At 56.2% G+C, this 18,372-nt stretch overlaps 3 non-coding genes across 3 annotated transcripts; 2 read left to right on the top strand and 1 right to left on the bottom strand.

Annotated features, from left to right (window-relative positions):
* Positions 1-545: 545 nt before the first annotated feature.
* TRNAI-AAU lies at positions 546-619 on the top strand. The gene has a single exon. It is a non-coding gene; the product is annotated as a tRNA-Ile (tRNA).
* Positions 620-2,162: 1,543 nt separating this feature from the next.
* TRNAI-AAU lies at positions 2,163-2,236 on the top strand. Its single transcript has one exon. It is a non-coding gene; the product is annotated as a tRNA-Ile (tRNA).
* Positions 2,237-4,638: 2,402 nt separating this feature from the next.
* TRNAD-GUC lies at positions 4,639-4,710 on the bottom strand. The gene has a single exon. It is a non-coding gene; the product is annotated as a tRNA-Asp (tRNA).
* Between the last annotated feature and the right edge of the window lie 13,662 nt (positions 4,711-18,372).

Genomic DNA, 18,372 nt, shown 5'->3' with positions numbered 1-18,372 from the left:
GGAGGGAGGAGGAAAGGGATTGTGCTCCAGTGAGAGCTCAGAAAGAAAGGTGCAGGTCCCCCACTAGAGCCCAGCCCAGCAGAGCAAAGCAGAGCAGAGCAGGCTGGAGAATGTGTGTATGGGTCTGACTACTTCTCCCCTGCTCTTCCATTTGAGCTAACTTCCCCCAGCTGTCTCCAGCCTCCCAGTCAGCGCAAGGGGGAGAAGGGCCGGGGAGGAAGAGCTTTGTGCTCCGCAAGGGCTGGCTTTCTGGGAAGCCAAGCGGGGAGAGGGATGGAGGCCACTGGAGGAGCTGAGCCGGCTGACTGTCCATGGCTTCTAAAAGAAGGGCAAGAGAAGCTCCTGGGGCTGCCTTGGCGCTGGAGAATGCGGGCATTGATCCCGCTGCCTCTCGCATGCAAAGCGAGCGCTCTACCACTTGAGCTAATGCCTCTACCTTGGCAGGTAGCGTCTCGATCCATCCATTCGATAACGGAGGCCACATCGTTCCCCGCGCCAGCCAGTGACTCCTTCCAAAAGGGTCAGGCAAGGCAGGCTTTGCCGTTGGCCGGCTAGCTCAGTTGGTTAGAGCGTGGTGCTAATAACGCCAAGGTCATGGGTTCAAGCCCCATGCTGGCCACTCCGGGAGGGAGAGGGTGGCTTCTGCTCTCTTGGCTGACTGCTAGGGGTGGCAGAGGCCAAAACCAGGTGGGCCTGGAGCGGGCAAGAGCCCTGCTGGGCGCAGGCGCCGGGCAGGACCAAGCTCGTGACACTTCCTTGGGCTCCCCTCCCTGGGCACCTCGCTCCACCTGCTGCCTGAAAGGAACTTGGAGACGGGTGAGCCCGGCTGGCTGCCTTCCAGGCTCATAGGAGGCCAGGCTTGAGCTGCCCGCCCACGAAGCCAAAATCGCAGGCCTGCCGGCTCGCCCCCAGTGTCCACAGAGGGTTGACCTGATGGCCCGAATTCTTGCCGGCCGCCAGCTCCACCCAAATGGACCTGACGCCGGATCACGCTCCCCAGCCCAAGCCACAGAGGAAGGCTTAATACTCGGCACCCCAACCTAGGGGAGAGGCTTCACACTCCGCCGGCGCAGGTTGACCTTTGGGACTTCCCTGGACACCATCCTCCCACCGCCCACAGCCAGACCCCCCAAGCCCACCCCTCCGACAGGAAGGAGCAGGAGGACCACTCCGCCCAGGGGCACCACCACTCGAAGTCAGCTTCCCTTGCTTTCTCTTCTACCCCTTTCCTCCCAAGTTATGCGCGCCTCACGGGAGCCGGCCCTGGGAAGACGCAGGCACCGCACTCTGACTGGCGCAAGCCAAACGCCCACACCGAGAGTTTAGCACGGGCTCTTGAGGCACTGGAGGAACCCCATGCAGACGCACTGACGGAGCTAAGCTTTACGGCCAAGGGCACTACCTGTGCAGAAAGCCAACTTGCTTGTGAAAAAGACGCCTCTTTCGGCTCCCCTTCCAAACTTCCAAATGCCTCCCAATGGGAAAACACACACACTGAAACACCCAAACGGTCCTAACGCTGGGGCCAGGCGAAAAAGAAAAGCAAGGAAAAGATTTCTAAATGGCCACCCTGCCAGAGTCGTACAGTTCCGCAAGTGAAACCCATGGGAGGGACATTACACAGAAAAGGGGAATGGAAAGCTTCCCAAATTGAGATGCTGTGGAAAGCTACAGCCCCATCGCTACTCCTACTCTGCACACTTCTTGCAACAGCTGATGAACGGCCAGGTGCTTTTCGCATCCAAGCCCACACCAGGGAAAGACCTTGAGAAGCTTCCCGTGGCTTGCCTGGTTCAGCTGGTCAGAGTGCGGCACTCGTGGAGGCCAGATGGTGCAGAGGAGCCCCTGGGTGGCTGTGGGCCTGGGGAGGATGGCTTTTGATTTTTTGGCCTGACCGCTACGGGCAGCAAGGCCAAAAGTCAGATGGCCGACTCTCCCGTCCACCACGCTCATCAGGAGCCCTTAGTCGACAGGCTCGGAGAATGCGGGCATCGCCCCCCACTACCTCTTGCATGCAAAGCAAGCGCTCTACCACTTGAGCTAATTCCCCTACCTTGGCAGGTGGCGTCTCGATCCATCCATTCGATAACGGAGGCCACATCGTTCCCCGCGCCAGCCAGTGACTCCTTCCAAAAGGGTCAGGCAAGGCAGCCTTCACTGTTGGCCGGCTAGCTCAGTTGGTTAGAGCATGGTGCTAATAATGCCAAGGTTATGGGTTCAAGCCCCTTGCTGGCCACTCCAGGAGGGAGAGGGTGGCTTCTGCTCTTTTGGCTGACTGCTAGGGGTGGCAGAGGCCAAAACCAGGTGGGCCGGGAGCGGGCAAGAGCCCTGCTGGGCGCAGGCGCCGGGCAGGACCAAGTTCCTGACACCTCCTTGGGCTCCCCTCCCTGGGCTACTCGCTCCACCTGCTGCCTGAAAGGAACTTGGAGACGGGTGGGCCCGGCCGGCTGCCTTCCAGGCTCATAGGAGGCCAGGCTTGAGCTGCCCGCCCGCGAAGCCAAAATCGTAGGCCTGCTGGCTCGCCCCCATTGTCCACAGAGGGTTGACCTGATGGCCCGAATTCTTGCCGGTCGCCAGCTCCACCCAAATGTACCCGACGCCGGATCACGCTCCCCAGCCCAAGCCACAGAGGAAGGCTTAATACTCGGCACCCCAACCTAGGGGAGAGGCTTCACACTCCGCCGGCGCAGTGTCCCCTTTGGGACTCCCCTGGACACCATCCTCCCACCGCCCACAGCCAGACCCCCCAAGCCCACCCCTCCGACAGGAAGGAGCAGGAGGACCACTCCGCCCAGGGGCACCACCACTTGAAGTCAGCTTCACTTGCTTTCTCTTCTACCCCTTTCCTCCCAAGTTATGCGCGCCTCACGGGAGCCGGCCCTGGGAAGACGCAGGCACGGCACTCTGACTGGCGCAAGCCAAACGCCCACACCGAGAGTTTAGCACGGGCTCTTGAGGCACTGGAGGAACCCCATGCAGACGCACTGACGGAGCTAAGCTTTACGGCCAAGGGCCCTACCTGTGCAGAAAGCCAACTTGCTTGTGAAAAAGACTCCTCTTTCGGCTCCCCTTCCAAACTTCCAAATGCCTCCCAATGGGAAAACACACACACTGAAACACCCAAACGGTCCTAACGCTGGGGCCAGGTGAAAAAGAAAAGCAAGGAAAAGATTTCTAAATGGCCACCCTGCCAGAGTCGGACAGCTCCGCAAGTGAAACCCATGGGAGGGACATTACACAGAAAAGGGGAATGGAAAGCTGCCCAAATTGAGATGCTGTGGAAAGCTACAGCCCCATCGCTACTCCTACTCTGCACACTTCTTGCAACAGCTGGTGAACGGCCAGGTGCTTTTCGCATCCAAGCCCACACCAGGGGAAGACCTTGAGAAGTTTCCCGTGGCTTGCCTGGTTCAGCTGGTCAGAGTGCGGCACTCGTGGAGGCAAGATGGTGCAGAGGAGCCCCTGGGTGGCTGTGGGCCTGGGGAGGATGGCTTTTGATTTTTCGGCCTGACCGCTACGGACAGCAAGGCCAAAAGTCAGATGGCCGAATTTCCCGTCCACCACGCTCATCAGGAGCCCTTAGTCGACAGGCTGGGAGAATGCGGGCATCGCCCCGTCATATGTTTATTCCCCACTTCGAACTTTAGCATCCACAAGATGGGGACCTGCATGGGCCCCTCTCAACTTAAATCCTAGTTTAGATCTGGTAAAGCTGCCACCCTCTAGAAGTTCCAGTGTCTAGCACACGCCCTGTTCCCCCAAACCTTCCCTGGGGAACACAGATCCAAACTCCTTGACTCGTAACCCTAAGGGAAATAAACCATTCCCCCACCTTCTTCCCCCTCTCCTAGTTGTTGGGAAAGATACCTTGATTCAAACTCCTTGAATCAAACCAAGAGGGATTCACTTTTCCCCCTCCACTTCCCCTGAAAATCCAAACAAGGGAAGAAATCAATCAGGTTCTAAAAAGAAAATGATTTTATTAAAAGAAAGAAAGAAAGTACACTATCTCTGTAACACCAGGATGGAAAAACCACGAGGCGTGCTGCAGGATAGCCCCTCCCCACCAAAAAGCAATGCCGTGACCCGGATTCGAACCGAGGTTGCTGCGGCCACGGCGCAGAGTACTAACCACTATACGATCATGGCCAGGCGCTGGGGGTACAGAAAGCAGCACACTGGAAAATGCTCAGCTCTGTGCTCTCGGGGCGGCCACCTACCTCGCCGGCGGCCACAGGTCTTTCTCAAGTCTCCCCATTACAGTCACAGGTCAAATGCTGAGCAAAGGAAAAAAGACAGGAAGCCAATCCCATGCCTGTCCCTTTTTCTGTCTTCCTCCACCCCTGGACCAAGTCCCTCCCCGTTTGTCTGGGTCATTGTCCTCATGCCCCTGGCCAGCCTATTTCCCTTTGCCGCTCTGAAACGTGCCCCCACGGGCAGGCCCCGAAGCTGGGCCCGGGGGCGGAAGGCCAGGGAGAGGCTTTTGCTAGGGCCAGCATGTCCTTGCGAGGTAATTGTCTCTCTGGAGGTGAAAGTCATCAGTGCGGGGTGTGAAGGGAAGTGGCCGTCAAAGGAGAATGCAAGGCATGTGGTGGGCAGGCCAGGGATTTCTTTGTCCCCCCTTCAAAAGGGGTCACCCTCCCCATCGGGGAATCGAACCCCGGTCTCCCGCGTGACAGGCGGGGATACTCACCACTATACTAATGAGGAAAGGGGCATGGTGAGTGGCCCCAGCTCCCACAGACCAGCCTTGGTCAACGTACACCTACACCGTCGCATGGGCCCCAGCAGGCAACAGCACCCCTGGCCCTCTTCTGCTTCCCAAAGGCGTTGGCCGCAGCAACAGCCCTGGGAAAAGCCCTGGCCCTCCTCACCTGCCCTTGCCCAGCACGACGCCTTTCCGGGCCTACACCGCTCCTCACACAACACCCGCCTGGGACCTTGCCCTCCCCTACCAGCTCAGCAGCACCTTTCTTCCTCTCAAAACCTCCTCTTGCCACCCTCCCCCTTCCACACTTCACACTCACCTCATCACAGACTCACCCACGGCCCCTTTGGCTTCCCAAGCGCCTCTGGAGGGACGCAGCTTCCCAGGCACGCAGATCCGGCTGATGGCTCCCAAGTGTGCAAGTCCGTTCCCGCAGAGCTGCCCCATAGGGTGACATTGAAGAAACTGTGGAAAATGGGACAGGGGTGGGGGGGGTAATAGGCTCCTATATAAGAAAAAGTCCTCCCGGACCTGCCTGTCCCTTTAAACATGGGACATCTGGTCACCCTGGAGCAGCCCCACACTCCTGCTCCCTGGTTAGTGCGTTTGTAACCCGGGGGCTGAAGCCGACGCGAGAAAGGGAATTGAGCGAGCTCGGAGCTCTCCGGCGCCACCTGTTGGGAGCAGAGGGAAATGACTGAGCGGCGTCCTGGCTAATTTAAATATCACCTGGTTCTCTGCTGGGTGGCTCCACGGCAGAGCTCGGGTGTGGCCTGAGTGTGGCAGCACCTTATTTGCATATTAAAAGCGGCAGTTTGGGGCCATTGGGGTAAAATATGAGTAAGTTTTGGGGTTGGGACCCACATGTTTAGTGCAGGCTGTGGGGAGCCGGGCTGAGCAGAGCCTGCCCCGACGGGGTGTGTGGTCACCCTGAGCTGGGAGCGTGTGGCCAGACATGGGGAAGGGGCTGCGGGAGAAGCTTGGTTGTAGGAAGCAGAAAGTGTGTTTTTTGGTGAGGTTTTTGTTACCTAATGAAGAGCAGTGGTCGGGGAGGGGAATTGAGACTCTGCTTTGGGGGTTGCTGTGGGGTGTGACACGAGCCACCCGGTGCTGGCTGCTGCTGTGGGGCATAGGACAGGTGGGGGGTGGGGGGGCTGTTTGGGGGCTTGAGATGAGGTGCAGTTCCTGGTTGGCTGGTGCCAGCCTGCCTAGTGTTTTTTGACAGCTAATCACCCATTGGCCCTTGCGTGGGGCGGGTCTCTGAAAGCTGGTCTCCCATTGGGCCCTCCCCAACTGACGTTTCTGACAGGCTCAGCTCCCATTGGTGACGTTGTCTGACAGCGATGCAGGGCGGAGCCGCCAGGGCCATGTGCGCTCAGAGCTCAGCGCCGCCCGCGAAAAGCTGCGCGAGGCCGCGCGGGGCCGGGTCCCGCTGCCGGGCGGAGGAACCGAGACTGCAGCAGCGGCGCCGCCTCCCGCCTGGCGAGAAGCCGCAGCGCCGGGGGGGGGTCACAGGGTGCGAGGCGCTTCCGGGCACGGCTGTTTTCTGCCGGTCACGGGGTGACAGGTCCTGCCCGGGGCGGCCGGGGGGTCCCGATGGCAGCTGGGGGCTCTGGCGTCCGCCCGCGGCGGCTGGGAGCTACGGGGCCACCTGCAATGGCCGGGGGCTGCGGCTTCTCCTCACCCCCCAGCCCCGGTGACTGGGAGCTCCAGGCTCTGCCTGCGGTGTCTGAGCGCTGGGGGCTCCTCTCCTGCCTGGCGCGGCCGGGAGCTCCAGGGGCTTCGGCGCTGCAGGGTCTGTGAGCAATGATGTGGGGCTGCGGGGTCCTACCGCCATCAAGGCCTGTTGGGAAATCCTGGGTCCATCCGCAGTGGCTGGGAGCTCTGGGGTCCACTCGTAGGAGCTGCAGGGTCCATAGGCAGTGGGGTGGAGCTGTGGGGGCTCCCCCGCCACCCATGGCTGCTGGGAGCTCCAGGGTCTGCCTGTGGGAGCTGTGGGGCGATGAGGGGTTTGGGATGGAGGAGGGGGCTCCAGGCTGCAGGGTGGGGCTGAGGGATTCAGAGTGTAGGAGGGGGCTGTGGGTTGAGGCAGGGGGTCGGGGTCCAGGACGGGGTGATGGCTCTGGGGTGAGGACAGGGATGAGGGGTTCCAGGTGTGGGAGAAAGCTCTGGGCTGGGGCACGGGGGTGAGGGCTCTGGGGTGCAAGAGGGGACTCGTGGGTTTGGGGGGTTTGCGGGGCTGGGGCAGGGGATTGGGGTGCAGACTTACCTCGGGCGGCTCCTGCTCAGCGGCGCAGCAGGGGGGAGCTACTGGCCAGTTCCAGGGCGCAGCGCGGTGCCCTAGGACACGTAGGGACCAGCCTGCCTGAGACCCGCAGCACCGCTGACCGGACTTATAACCCCGTCACCCCACTGGGAGCTCCAGGGTCCCCCTGTCCCATGTGGTGGCTGGGAGCTCTGGGATCCACCCACAGCAGCTGAGAGCTGTGGGGTCCATCCGTGGTGGCATGGGCCTGTGGGAGCCCCTTCCGACACTGGTGGCTGATAGCTGTGGGGCCCCCACCAGCTGACAGCTCCAGTCTTGCTGCCCCAGGGCAGAGGTGGAAAATGTCGCTGAGATCTCTGAAAGTCACAAATTCTGTGACCCCCCTTTATATAATCTTAGACTTAATAGTTGTTGACTGTCTCTCTCAATCTAGTGGTCTGCTCTAGCGCGGATGGGACAGGGAAGACAGAAGCTCACCCCCCAGCACAGGTTTGGGCAGAAATGGCTCTTGAGCTATTTGCTGTGCATGCAGAGGACTTGTCCAGGCCGGTGGAGCAGCTCAACCAGATGAGGAGCTGGAAGAAGGAGACCTGAGCAGCCTGGACATCCCACTTTTTCTCCACAGCCACTGCCTGTCAGCAGGATTCCTCCTTCTCCTCCTCAGTGAGACCAAATCTAAGCACCTAGACAGCCGGTCCGTCCGCTGCACCCCAATCCCTCATGCCAGAGCCTCCCTGCCAAAGTCCTGTACCTGGCTCCAGAGAATTGTCTCACATCTCGCTGGGAACTCGACTTCTTGTGCCCAGAGAGTCTCGGCCCCACTCAGCAGAGGACCTGAGAAACACAGTATCTGCCTTTTCCAAATAAGTGCTTGGAAAGGTTTTGTTCCTATGACCACGTGGCCTAACGGATAAGGCGTCTGACTTCGGATCAGGCAATTGAGGGTTCGAGTCCCTTCGTGGTTGTGCTTGTGCAGTTTTACCTTTGTGCTGAACGTCCTGCTCCCTTCAGGGCTGGAACCTCTTCTTGGCCGCTCAGGCCAATGCTCTGGCTTCAGCTAGAGCCCCGGGAAGGAGTTGGGGGGTGGGTGTCACAAAGGCTGGGGCATGAGCCCCAGGTGCTTCCAGTCTCACCTTTGCTGTTCCTGACTTGCCAAAGAAAATGGGTGGCTACCCGGGCTAGCGTGTGGAGCAGTTTCCCTCTTCCAAGTGTGCGCCTGTCCCTGTGCTGGAGGGTACTTGCTAAATAGCACCTTGGGAGCCTGGGTGTTTCTCTGCTTCTCACCAGCTGGGGAAAAGCCTCTTGAGGTAAAATCTCCTGCCCCACTGCCAAAGTGAGCACCGTGAGTGGGAACGGTCAGAGGCCCCACCAGGGGGGCTGGCCCTGCTTTCCTACCATCTTCTGATGTTGGCCACAAAGCATCAGCAGCTGGCTGTGGGTGGTTTTCAGTGGGTGTTTGCCATGCCAGGGAGCAGCCTGTCTGGGCGTCTCTGTGGCTGCTGCTGGCCACGCATAGGCATGGTTCTCCCCTCCTCTTGCCCTGCCCTTGGTTGCTCTGTGGCTTTTAAGCCTTCCCTTGGAGCTGTCAGCACCAGCCACCTCTGTCCTAGGTGCCCAGAGGAGGAGAGGTGCTGGGCTCCAGCCTGGGACTCTTCCTCCCTCCTGCCTTTCCCTGACTATGAAACCTGGCCCTGGCACTCCTTCCTTCAAGCGCCATGTGGGCAAGAGGAAAAGTGTGGTAGAAAGCACAAGGGCCAAACTTGTGGGCATCAGAAATCCCAAACACCCAGTCAAACCATAGTCACTTCTAGACCCCATTCCAACCAAAGACCTGGCTCCAGTGGGTATGAGTCACTCAGCACAAGGTAAACAACTCATTCTTAGACAGCAAAGCACTTGGATCTCCAGGGATTTACCACAAGGTCTCACTCAGATTTGAACTCAGATTTCAGCATGCCAACCATTACACCATGGGCCCAGCTTGTGCTAGTTTTTCTGAACATTGGTGACCCTATCATAGAATACCAGGGTTGGAAGGGACCTCAGGAGGTATCTAGTCCAATCCCCTGCTCAAAGCAAGGCAAATCTACAGAAAGACTTTTGTCCCAGATCCCTAAATGGCCCCCTCAGGGACTGAGCTCACAAACCTGGGTTTAGCAGACCAATACTCAAACCACTGAGCTCTCCCTCCCTCACAGGGCCAGCTTGTGTAAGGGGACTGTTGGCCCTTTACTAAAACTGAGTGGGGTTTTTTAGGTTGGTTAGTTCCCAGTCCCAATAGAAGGGGGAAGGGTCAATGGGAAATCAGGCCCCTGAGACTGACAGGCCCCTGGGGCAATGGTCACCAACTGGTAAGGAACAAGTGAGAATTTGTTAATGAGTAAAATTCCTGGTGAAAATTGGCAAAGCTGTGGAGAGTTTGAAAAGTTCCAGTGAATGTACACATGAAGATACAAACAGAGAGACAAACACACACAGAGAGAATGAGAACATCACAGACTGCACAGGCCCACACAGACATAAACAAAAACCAAACCCGCCCAGCACACAGAGCCATAGACACATAAGGGAAAGCCACACAAAACATAGAACAAATCCACACCAAAAAATACAGCAAAAGCTCACAACAAGAAAGCACAAAAACCACATACCAAAAGAATACTTAGCAAAAAACAATCTGCATGCAAAAGTCACACACACACACACACACAGACACACACACACACACACAAAACTATGCAAGGCATCCACAAAATCACACAGGACCCACATGCACATCAACACGACAGACAACAAAACCCCAACATACAGAAAGCCAGGCAGGGTTTGAGTCTCACAGCGAAGAGGATGAGCACACAGGTGGTTTGGGGAGCAAAGACTGAGGGGGATTCGGGGGCAGTGCTCTGGGCTCTGCCTGACCCCTCCTGACACAGGCGGCTGGTGGAGAGCAGAGCCTGGTAGATCTGTGGAATCTGCCCTGCTCTCTGTAAAGCAAGGGGACCTCGGTGTCTTCTGAGCTGCAATTGTATTTTCTGCAGGGCAAAATGATTGGCAGAAGCCATTTGCTTAAATGGAACAAGGGGTGTAGATGAGATTTGAACTCACAACCTCAGCATGACTCCACTCAGCACTGCTCTGTAAGTCCTGGGCACTAACCCATTGCACCACTGGACCTTGTTTTCAGGAGTTTGGCTCCATGTTTCATGGATGGATTAGTGGAGTGTGGGGGGGGTTGCATTAGCTAAAACAAATCCATATTAAAGGCTGCAGGATGGCAGCAGCAGAGGTGGGGAGCCTCCTTCCATGTGCTAGAGCTGGTTCCCCCTTCCGTTGCTGAGGGGAAGGTTGGTGCTTTGAGCCCACCCAGTGCTGGAATGTCACATGGGTGAGATTAACGGGACTCTTGGGAAGGGAGGGGAAGTCTTTTCTATTCCTGCCTAGCTCCATTGGTCTCCTGTGGCCCTTTCGGCTCTCTGCTCCCCTGTTGGGGAGATGCAGAGACAAGCCCCCATCTGGGTGAGTCACCGAGAGGCTGTGTCCCATGGCGTGTGGGGGAGAGGGGGAGGGGTGGGATGGGGTCAAGGGGAGAAGGTTGTGTGTGACAGTGTGTGGGGGAGGAGGAGGGTGTGTTCCTTAGGATATAAATGATGGAAAACACGGGCAGTGACAGTGAAGCCCCGTGTCTGAGTGTTATGACCCTGTGTGGTGCTGCCGTTCACCTTCCCCTCCTATGGGCTCAGCTTTCATTGAATCCAGCATTTTTTCACCTGTCCTCACCACAGAAGTGTCCCACATGCCTCAGCTACTGAGTGTCCCTCTTAGAGACGCCGAGGACTGGAACTGATTTCAGCTGCTGGACAGCTCTGCTAGGACTTTATTCATTTGCACAGGAAAATGCTGAGAGTTTAAATTCATTTCAGCCCCCCGCCCCCATTCAGCGAACTCCTGAACATACTGGAGATGGGTCTGGAAATCAATTTTCATTCGAAAAGTTTTTAAAGGGAATCACAGAGACACTGGCCGGCTGAGGGCTGAGGCAGAGGCAGCCGCGTGGGTGTTGCAGGTCAGGAGGGGGGAGGGGGGAGAAGGCACATGTGCTTTGCAGCCTTCCTTTCCCTCCCCTCCCCCCAGCACTCACCTGGAGGAGACGCCGAGGGAGCTTCCGGTCCGGTGGGAGACAGGAATCTCTGCCGTGACCTCACTCACCTGAGCAGCTGCTGGGGCTTCCAGCCGTGAGTGTTTGACCCTGTGATTCCCCGCAGGTTTGTAATATTGGGCTGGTTTTGTGGTTTTCGTGGTGTTGCTGTTTGAGGATGAGTTGGTGCCTGTCTGTGTCTGGTTCCAAACTAAAGCCGGGATCATGTAACCCAGGAAAAAAGCCCCGAGCCGGTACTTAGTGCTGTGAACTCCAGGTGAGAGAGAGAGGGAGGTTTGGAGGAGGAAACCAAATACATCAAGAGGGGAGAATGCAAAAGGTCTGCAACACGGCAGACTGAGACTTCTCTCCCCCGCCCCCCCCCCCCGGCAAGAGGGGAAACTGAGGCACGGAGTGATCTGATTCCCCTCTCCAAATTATTTTGCACAGGAAGGTGACTGGGGCTTCTATCCAGACCAGTTCCCTTCCCATCAACTCTGCTTTCCCTGCTGCAATACCGCTGTAGGGGCTGAATATTTCCATAAAACTATGGCTCCTTTGTTTGCCCTACATCAATAAATTAGACCGTCTTGGGGGGGGCTATCCCCCCCCAAAGCTGTGTGGATATTAAGGTTTTTTTGAGGGGGGGCATGATAATATTCCAGACCAATCAAATGCCCAGCTCAGCTTTCTAGCCATCCAGCAGCTCTAGGCAGGGAAGGAAGGTGCTCTTGGTGCAGAGTGGTTGCAAAACAGGGGTGAATTTAGCGGGGGGAGTCCGGTTGAAATCCCGCCTGATGCAGCCATACAGAATCGCTGGCAGCGCTGGGAGAGGCCAGGAGTGGAAACAGGTGGCCTGGGGGTGGGGGGACATTTGCCCTCAGTCCTGGGCTCTGGGATGGACTAGGCTGGGTGGTGGGTTCAATCTAGTCTTCCAGCCTGTTGCTCTCACTGAGGTTTGTGGTTTTCATCTGGCTCCACCGAAAAGAGCAAACAAGCCCAGTAGAAAAGCGGGGTGAGAGAGGCGGGAAAGGGTGTGTAATGGGTTAAAGTGACCCATCAATGAAAGAGTAAAACCAGAGTTTGACTGGGTTTCCCCCCAGCCACCACTCCTGCAAACACTGGGCAAGGGGCAGCCCCGTTCCCCACCGAGGCTGTGGTGAGGGGCAGCAGAGGAGGAAGGAAGCCACATGTGATGGCAGTCCCCTCCCCTCCCCCTCCCGCACCCAGCACCCCCTCTCCGGCCCCCAAACTCTGTCCCAGAGCCTGCACCCAGCCCTCCGCACTCCCTCCCAGAGCCTGCACCCCTCCACCCTTCCTGCACCCCACCCCGTGCCCCAGCCCAGAGCCTGCACCCAGCCCTCCGCACTCCCTCCCAGAGCCTGCACCCCTCCACCCTTCCTGCACCCCACCCCGTGCCCCAGCCCAGAGCCTGCACCCAGCACCCAAACTCCATCCCACTCAGCCTGGGCAAAGCTCTCCTCCGTCTGGCTCCCAGCCCCTCTCCAAGGGTTGCAGCTGTCTGGAAGTGCTGCCTTCCACACCTTCCTAATTCACACCTCATCCATTCAACAGGGCAATTGATTACAAAGTGGGGGGAAGATCTTATTCTACTCCAAGCAAAAAGACATTTTTCTTTTACCTTAATTACACTACATTTGGGGCCTGCTATAACATATTACCAAGGTTCACTACAAAGTCATATAAAAGTTACACAAAAATGCATAATGCAGAGATTTATCTATAACTGCATTGATTGACTGCAGTGTGCAGTAATATAGTGACCCTGGGGCTTTGAATGAGGCATTATACTTGATGGGGAGGGTGAGGGGGCAAGTGGCGGGTAGGCACAGAGGCGAGCAGTGAGGCAGCAGGGGCTCTAGGGGTGGGCATGGGGGTTTCTGGCAGGGGAGGGAGAAGGTGAAAGGAGGCAAGTGGTGGGTGGGGGACTGACTAGGAGGGATGCAGCAAGCCAGCGGGGGGCTAGGGGGTGAAGAGGGGTGTGATGGTGGGGCTGAGCAGGGAGGGGACAGGTCCTATTTTACTGCTGTGATCTGGTCACCCCATGTGTGCTGTTTCTTCCTGCCCCCCGCCCCCACCGAACCTTGTTTCAATGGGGCGGAGCTGGGGAAGGAGGGTTTGTTTCCACGGGGCCGGGTGGCACTGGGGGGGGGAGGGGGCAATTTTATATTAATAAGGAAATATTTATAAATTTTAATAAAATAAACAGTGAAGAAAATCAGTTGGAGAACTATCAAAACAAATTATTTTCCTAATATGAAAGTGCAAATCAGCTAATTAATATATGATGCAATGTATGTAATAGATAATTGTGTTATTATTTATATAGTCATGGAAAGTAAATAATACATGGAAGAAATGAAAGGGGTTTTTAAAGGGTTTTTTTTGTTTTAGTCATCCCTTCCGGGGCCTCATCAAAACTTTTCGAATTGGGCCCCGCACTTCCTGAAGCCGCCCTGACAATGAGGCTAATCATCTAGTGGAACAAGCTCTGCAAGGGACGTGGTTAATGCCCCATCACTGCCCTGTGTAAATCAAGACTGCAGCTCTTGCTGCGGGACACCTGGTGTGTGAGTGTCCCTGTTCCCCCTTCAGAACCTCTGGTACATGGTGCTTCCCTGCTCCCAGTTCAAGATCCCCATCATGTGGGTGCTTCCATCCAGGATCTCTGGTGGGTGTCTCTGTCCCCCACCCCATGAACTAGCTCCACTGTGTGGTTTCCCCCGCCTGCCCCCATCCGGGATCTGTGAGTGTCTCTGTTCCCCTTTTCAAGATCCGTGTTGCAGGGGGGCGTCCCTACCCCCAAGTCAGACTCCCCATCGTGTGGGTGCTCCCATCCCCCCCTCCAGGCTCTGTATAAAAAGAGACCGTGTCTCACTGTCTTGGCCAGGTTATGCTGCAGGGGCTATTCACAGGCATGATCCCACTACTGATTAGGGTGACCAGATGTCCCGATTTTATAGGGACAGTCCCGATTTTTGGGTCTTTTTCTTATATAGGCTCCTATTACCCCCCCACCCCGTCCCGATTTTTCACATTTGCTGTCTGGTCACCCTACTACTGATCAGCATGGGAGTTTTGACCTGCTCTGTTTCTGACCTGGGCCAGTTCACCCCTCCTTAGGCAATCTGGGGACCCCAAGCTCACCATATTGATGCCGAACTTAGTGCGGACACCCGATCGGCACAGCCCCCTAGAGCCCAGAACTCCTGAGCTCAAGCGATCCGCTAGCCTCAGCCTCCCCAGGTGCTGGGATCACAGGCACCAGCCACAGAGCCCAGCTTGTTTTGCAGCCTGGCAGCTGGAGCTTTAAACTCTGCTTGTGAGCTCTGTGCCTTGGCCAGACGGGGACAGCCTGGAACTGGGAAATGCTCCTGCTTCCCCCGCCCCTGTCTCATGTCGGGGTGCAGGCACTGCTGTCGTCCCAGGTAAGATCCCGGATGTTTCGGTGCCCCCTTCCCCCGCCCAGGTGTCCGGGTACCTCTCCCCCCCATACAGAATCCTGGATGTGTGGGTGTCCATCCCTCTGCAGAGGATCCCAGAGTGTGGATGCCCTTGTCCCCCCCTACAAGATCCTGGGTGTGTGGGTGCCACTCTCCCCCCCAGTAGATCCCTGGCGGGTGGGTCCCCAGGGTGTGAGTGCTCCCAGCCCCCGTTACAGGCTGGGGGGGCGTATAACTGGCTCTCCCTGTCCTGCCCAGGCGGTGCTACAGCAGCTGTTCACAGGGGCAGCAACCCCACTGTCACCCTGCAGCTTTAACCTGCTCCAGGGGTGACCTGCTTCACCCTCCTGTGGGAGCCCGGGGACCCCGAACTGCCCAGAATCACCTGATTGATGCCGAGCTTAGCACAGACACCGGCTCAGCATGGCAGGGAGCTGCCCTGAGCCCTGACAATCAGCTTCCCTCCGCCTCCTGCTGCACAGCGAGGGTCCCACGCGAGAGGCTTCGTGCCCAGTTTGTTCAGGAGCGTCCCAGGCTCCAGCTGTAAACTCTGCTGGTCAGTTCTAATCTTTGGCCACACGGGGGCGGCACTAACGGTCCCATCTAAACGCTGTTTGCGTTCGACCCTTCGGATCCCAGATTGTAACCCGCGGGCAGATCTCTGAGTGCAGCCAACTCCCTCCCCAAACTGAACATTGAAGCAGCAGCTCCCATTGGAAAGATCAGGATTTTTGCCTTTAAAAACAAGGGAAATGTCTGCAGCGAGAGACTGAGGAAGCTCAATTGATTTCATTGACTGGAGGTTAAGAGGCGATTTAATCACTGGTTTAAATACGTTTTACAAATTCCCAGAGGGGGGAATATGTGATTTGAAGGGTTCTTTAATTCACCAGACAAAGACTGAACAAGACCCCCTTGGCTTGCAGTCGATGCCAGAAAATCCCAACTGGAAATGACCATTTTTTAACCGTGAGGCTAATTATCTAGTGGAACAAGCTCCGTAAGGGAGGTGGTAAATTCCCCATCACTTGCAGTTTGTAAATCAAGACTGCAGCTCTTGCTGCAAGACACCTGGTGTGTGGGTGTCCCTGTTCTGCATTTCAGGATCCCTGGTCCATGGTGCCTCCCTCCCACCAGTTCAGGATCCCCACAGTGGGTGCTACCATCCCCCCATACAGTCTCTGCGGGGGAGGGGAGGTGTCTAAAAAGAGACCGTGTCTCACTGCCTTGCCCAGGCTATGCTGCAGGGGCTATTCACAGGCGCGATCCCACTACTGATCAGCACGGGAGTTTTGACCTGCTCCGTTTCCGACCTGGGCCGGTTCACCCCTCCTTAGGCAACCTGGGGACCCCAAGCTTCCCTGGGATCACCATATTGATGTCAAACTTACTGTGGAAACCCGATCGGCACAGCCCCCTGACTGGGCCAGAGAGAGCAGCAGGTTTCCCATATTGTTTCCTGCTCTTGTTTTCTTGACTAGTTTCTCCTCTGCACCAACTTGCTCTTTTGCTTTGGGAACCTGGCTAGGTCAGTTGGCAGAACATCAGACTTTTAATCTGAGGGTCCAGGGTTCAAGTCCCTGGTCAGGTAATAAACTATTCACCAAGATCTTCAGCTGTCTTGCTGGAGTCCTCTTTGATGTTACTTTTTCTCTTCAGGATTTTCCCTTTCCTCAGAAGGGCCTTTTTGTGTGTGGGTTTGAAGGGGCAACTTCCTGACAGCCCCTCTGTCCTTGCAGCCTGGAGGAATAAAGGTCTCTGTGCATAGAGCATGTTCCTTCCCTGCACACTCACACACACACACACACACACACACACACACACAAACACACAGAATACCCCTAAGGAATTAGAATCACCTGCTGCCTTCCCCTGTCCTGCTGGATCCCCAAACGAGAATGCTCTTCAGCCTAAACTCATGTCCCCTCTTTTCCCAGTGCCCCTCAATCCCAACCCTCAGTCCCTCCTATGCTCACTGCTCCTCACTCCCAACCAGAGCCTGCTCCTCTTCACACTTCTCCTCTGTCCCAACCCACAGCCCCCTCCTATTACCAGTGCCCCTCAATCCCAACCCACAGCCCCTTCCTATTCCCAGTGCCCCTCAATCCCAACCCACAGGCCCCCCTCCTCACGCTGCTTCTCAATCCCAACCCACAGCTCCCTCCATCCCTCCAGCAGCAGGTGCTTCAGACCCCCTCAGGAAGATTTTCTTGCAAGATTTCGTGTATGAGTCTGCATGTGGATTTTACAGTATGTTGGAAATAGGTTGGGTTGCTTGCCGAAATGATCACTTGTGGCTGGTGTTGGATTCCCAGTCTCCATGTTACAGGGGCAGGAGTAAAATAAAGGGTTGTTATCCTTGTTGTGTGACTCGAGGGCAGCAGAACTGGGCTTGGCAGACCCTGATGGAGGGACTCACCCTCAATTCAATAACACTTGCTAGGCAGGGGACAGGGGTTCCAAAGCCAAGGGGGTTGTGTCCTGGGTCCTAATACTAAAATTTAGGTGTTAGACCAACCCTAACACAGGGTGGCAGTGGAGGGATGAGTGAGTCCCTAGACAACATAGTGAGTACGGAGCCTTCTTATTTTCCCCCTTTTCCACCCAGGATGGGGCGTGAACTGTACAGAGGCACCTCTGGGCTTGCACTGACTAAGGACAACAGCTGTGAGTGGGGTGCAGAGAGGGGATGGCTCATGTTAAAGGACGTTTGGTTGCTGGACTTATGAACCGTAGGGAGAAGGACACTGCCCAGCTTATTTGGGGGGTGGGTCTTTCCCTCGTGGTTTATGTTTATGTGTTGGGGCTGCTGACATGACTTCTGCTAACCCTGGGCTTACATTGCAGTGTAGACATATCCTGAGAGGGCATCTATACTGTGACAAAATCCCGCTGGCCTGGATGGTCTGATTTGGGCTCCTGGGGCTCAGGTTGTGGAGCTAAAAACTACAGCATAGACATCTGGGCTCAGACTGGAGCCCAGGCTCGGAGACCCTCACCCCTCGTGGGGTCTCGGAGGCTGGGCTGAAGCCCAAGTGTCTATGCTGTAATTTTATAACCCTGCAGCACAAGCCTCACAAGCCTGAATCAACTGACCCAGGGTTTGAGAATAGTGACTTGGGTGTGTTAATGGCAGTGTAGACATAATGCTAGGCTATGTCCACACTGCAATGAAACACCCACGGCTGTCCCGTGCCAGTGCAGGCTCCCAGGCTAGGGCTGTGGGGTGGAAATTTGCACTGTAGATATCTCGGCTCAGGCTCAATACCGGGCTCTGGGAGCCCTCAAGGTTGGGAGGGAGTTTAGCAAGCAAACAAGGTAAAATGGCAGTGGAGTATTACCCTGGACTCAATGGCATTTCTCCATTGGTCTGTCTGCTTTGGGGCAGGGACAATAACACGTCCTGCTGCATTCGTTATTTCAAAGGGCGGTTTAGGATTTTCATTCTCACACACGGTGCACAAAGCAGGACTCAACCCTCGGTGTAAACTAAATGAGCTGCCCACAGGTTCTGGCAGCCACAACGAGCCATTCAGTGTGAGAGCCCAGATCTGCCCCTGTCCCAGAGGAAGCAGGATCATCTGTGAAAGGCTGGAACACTGACCTATCAGCTCTTAACTCCCAAACTTTCAGTAAGTCTGTTATCAGTGCCTGTGAATATATTTTAAACAACTATACTGGGCTGGACCAAAGAGCACAGTGTTTTGTCCTCCCACAGTAGCCAATACTAGGTTGCCCAATAGTTAGTCAACAAGGCACCACTAGCAATTGAACCCAGAATCTCCTGTTCACAAGACAG

The sequence above is a fragment of the Mauremys mutica genome, unplaced genomic scaffold, assembly GCF_020497125.1.
Source record: "Mauremys mutica isolate MM-2020 ecotype Southern unplaced genomic scaffold, ASM2049712v1 Super-Scaffold_100404, whole genome shotgun sequence".
Classification (NCBI taxonomy): Eukaryota; Metazoa; Chordata; order Testudines; family Geoemydidae; genus Mauremys; species Mauremys mutica.
The sequence above is the reverse complement of the archived record's forward strand: the minus strand, read 5'-3'. Positions and strand labels throughout refer to the sequence as shown.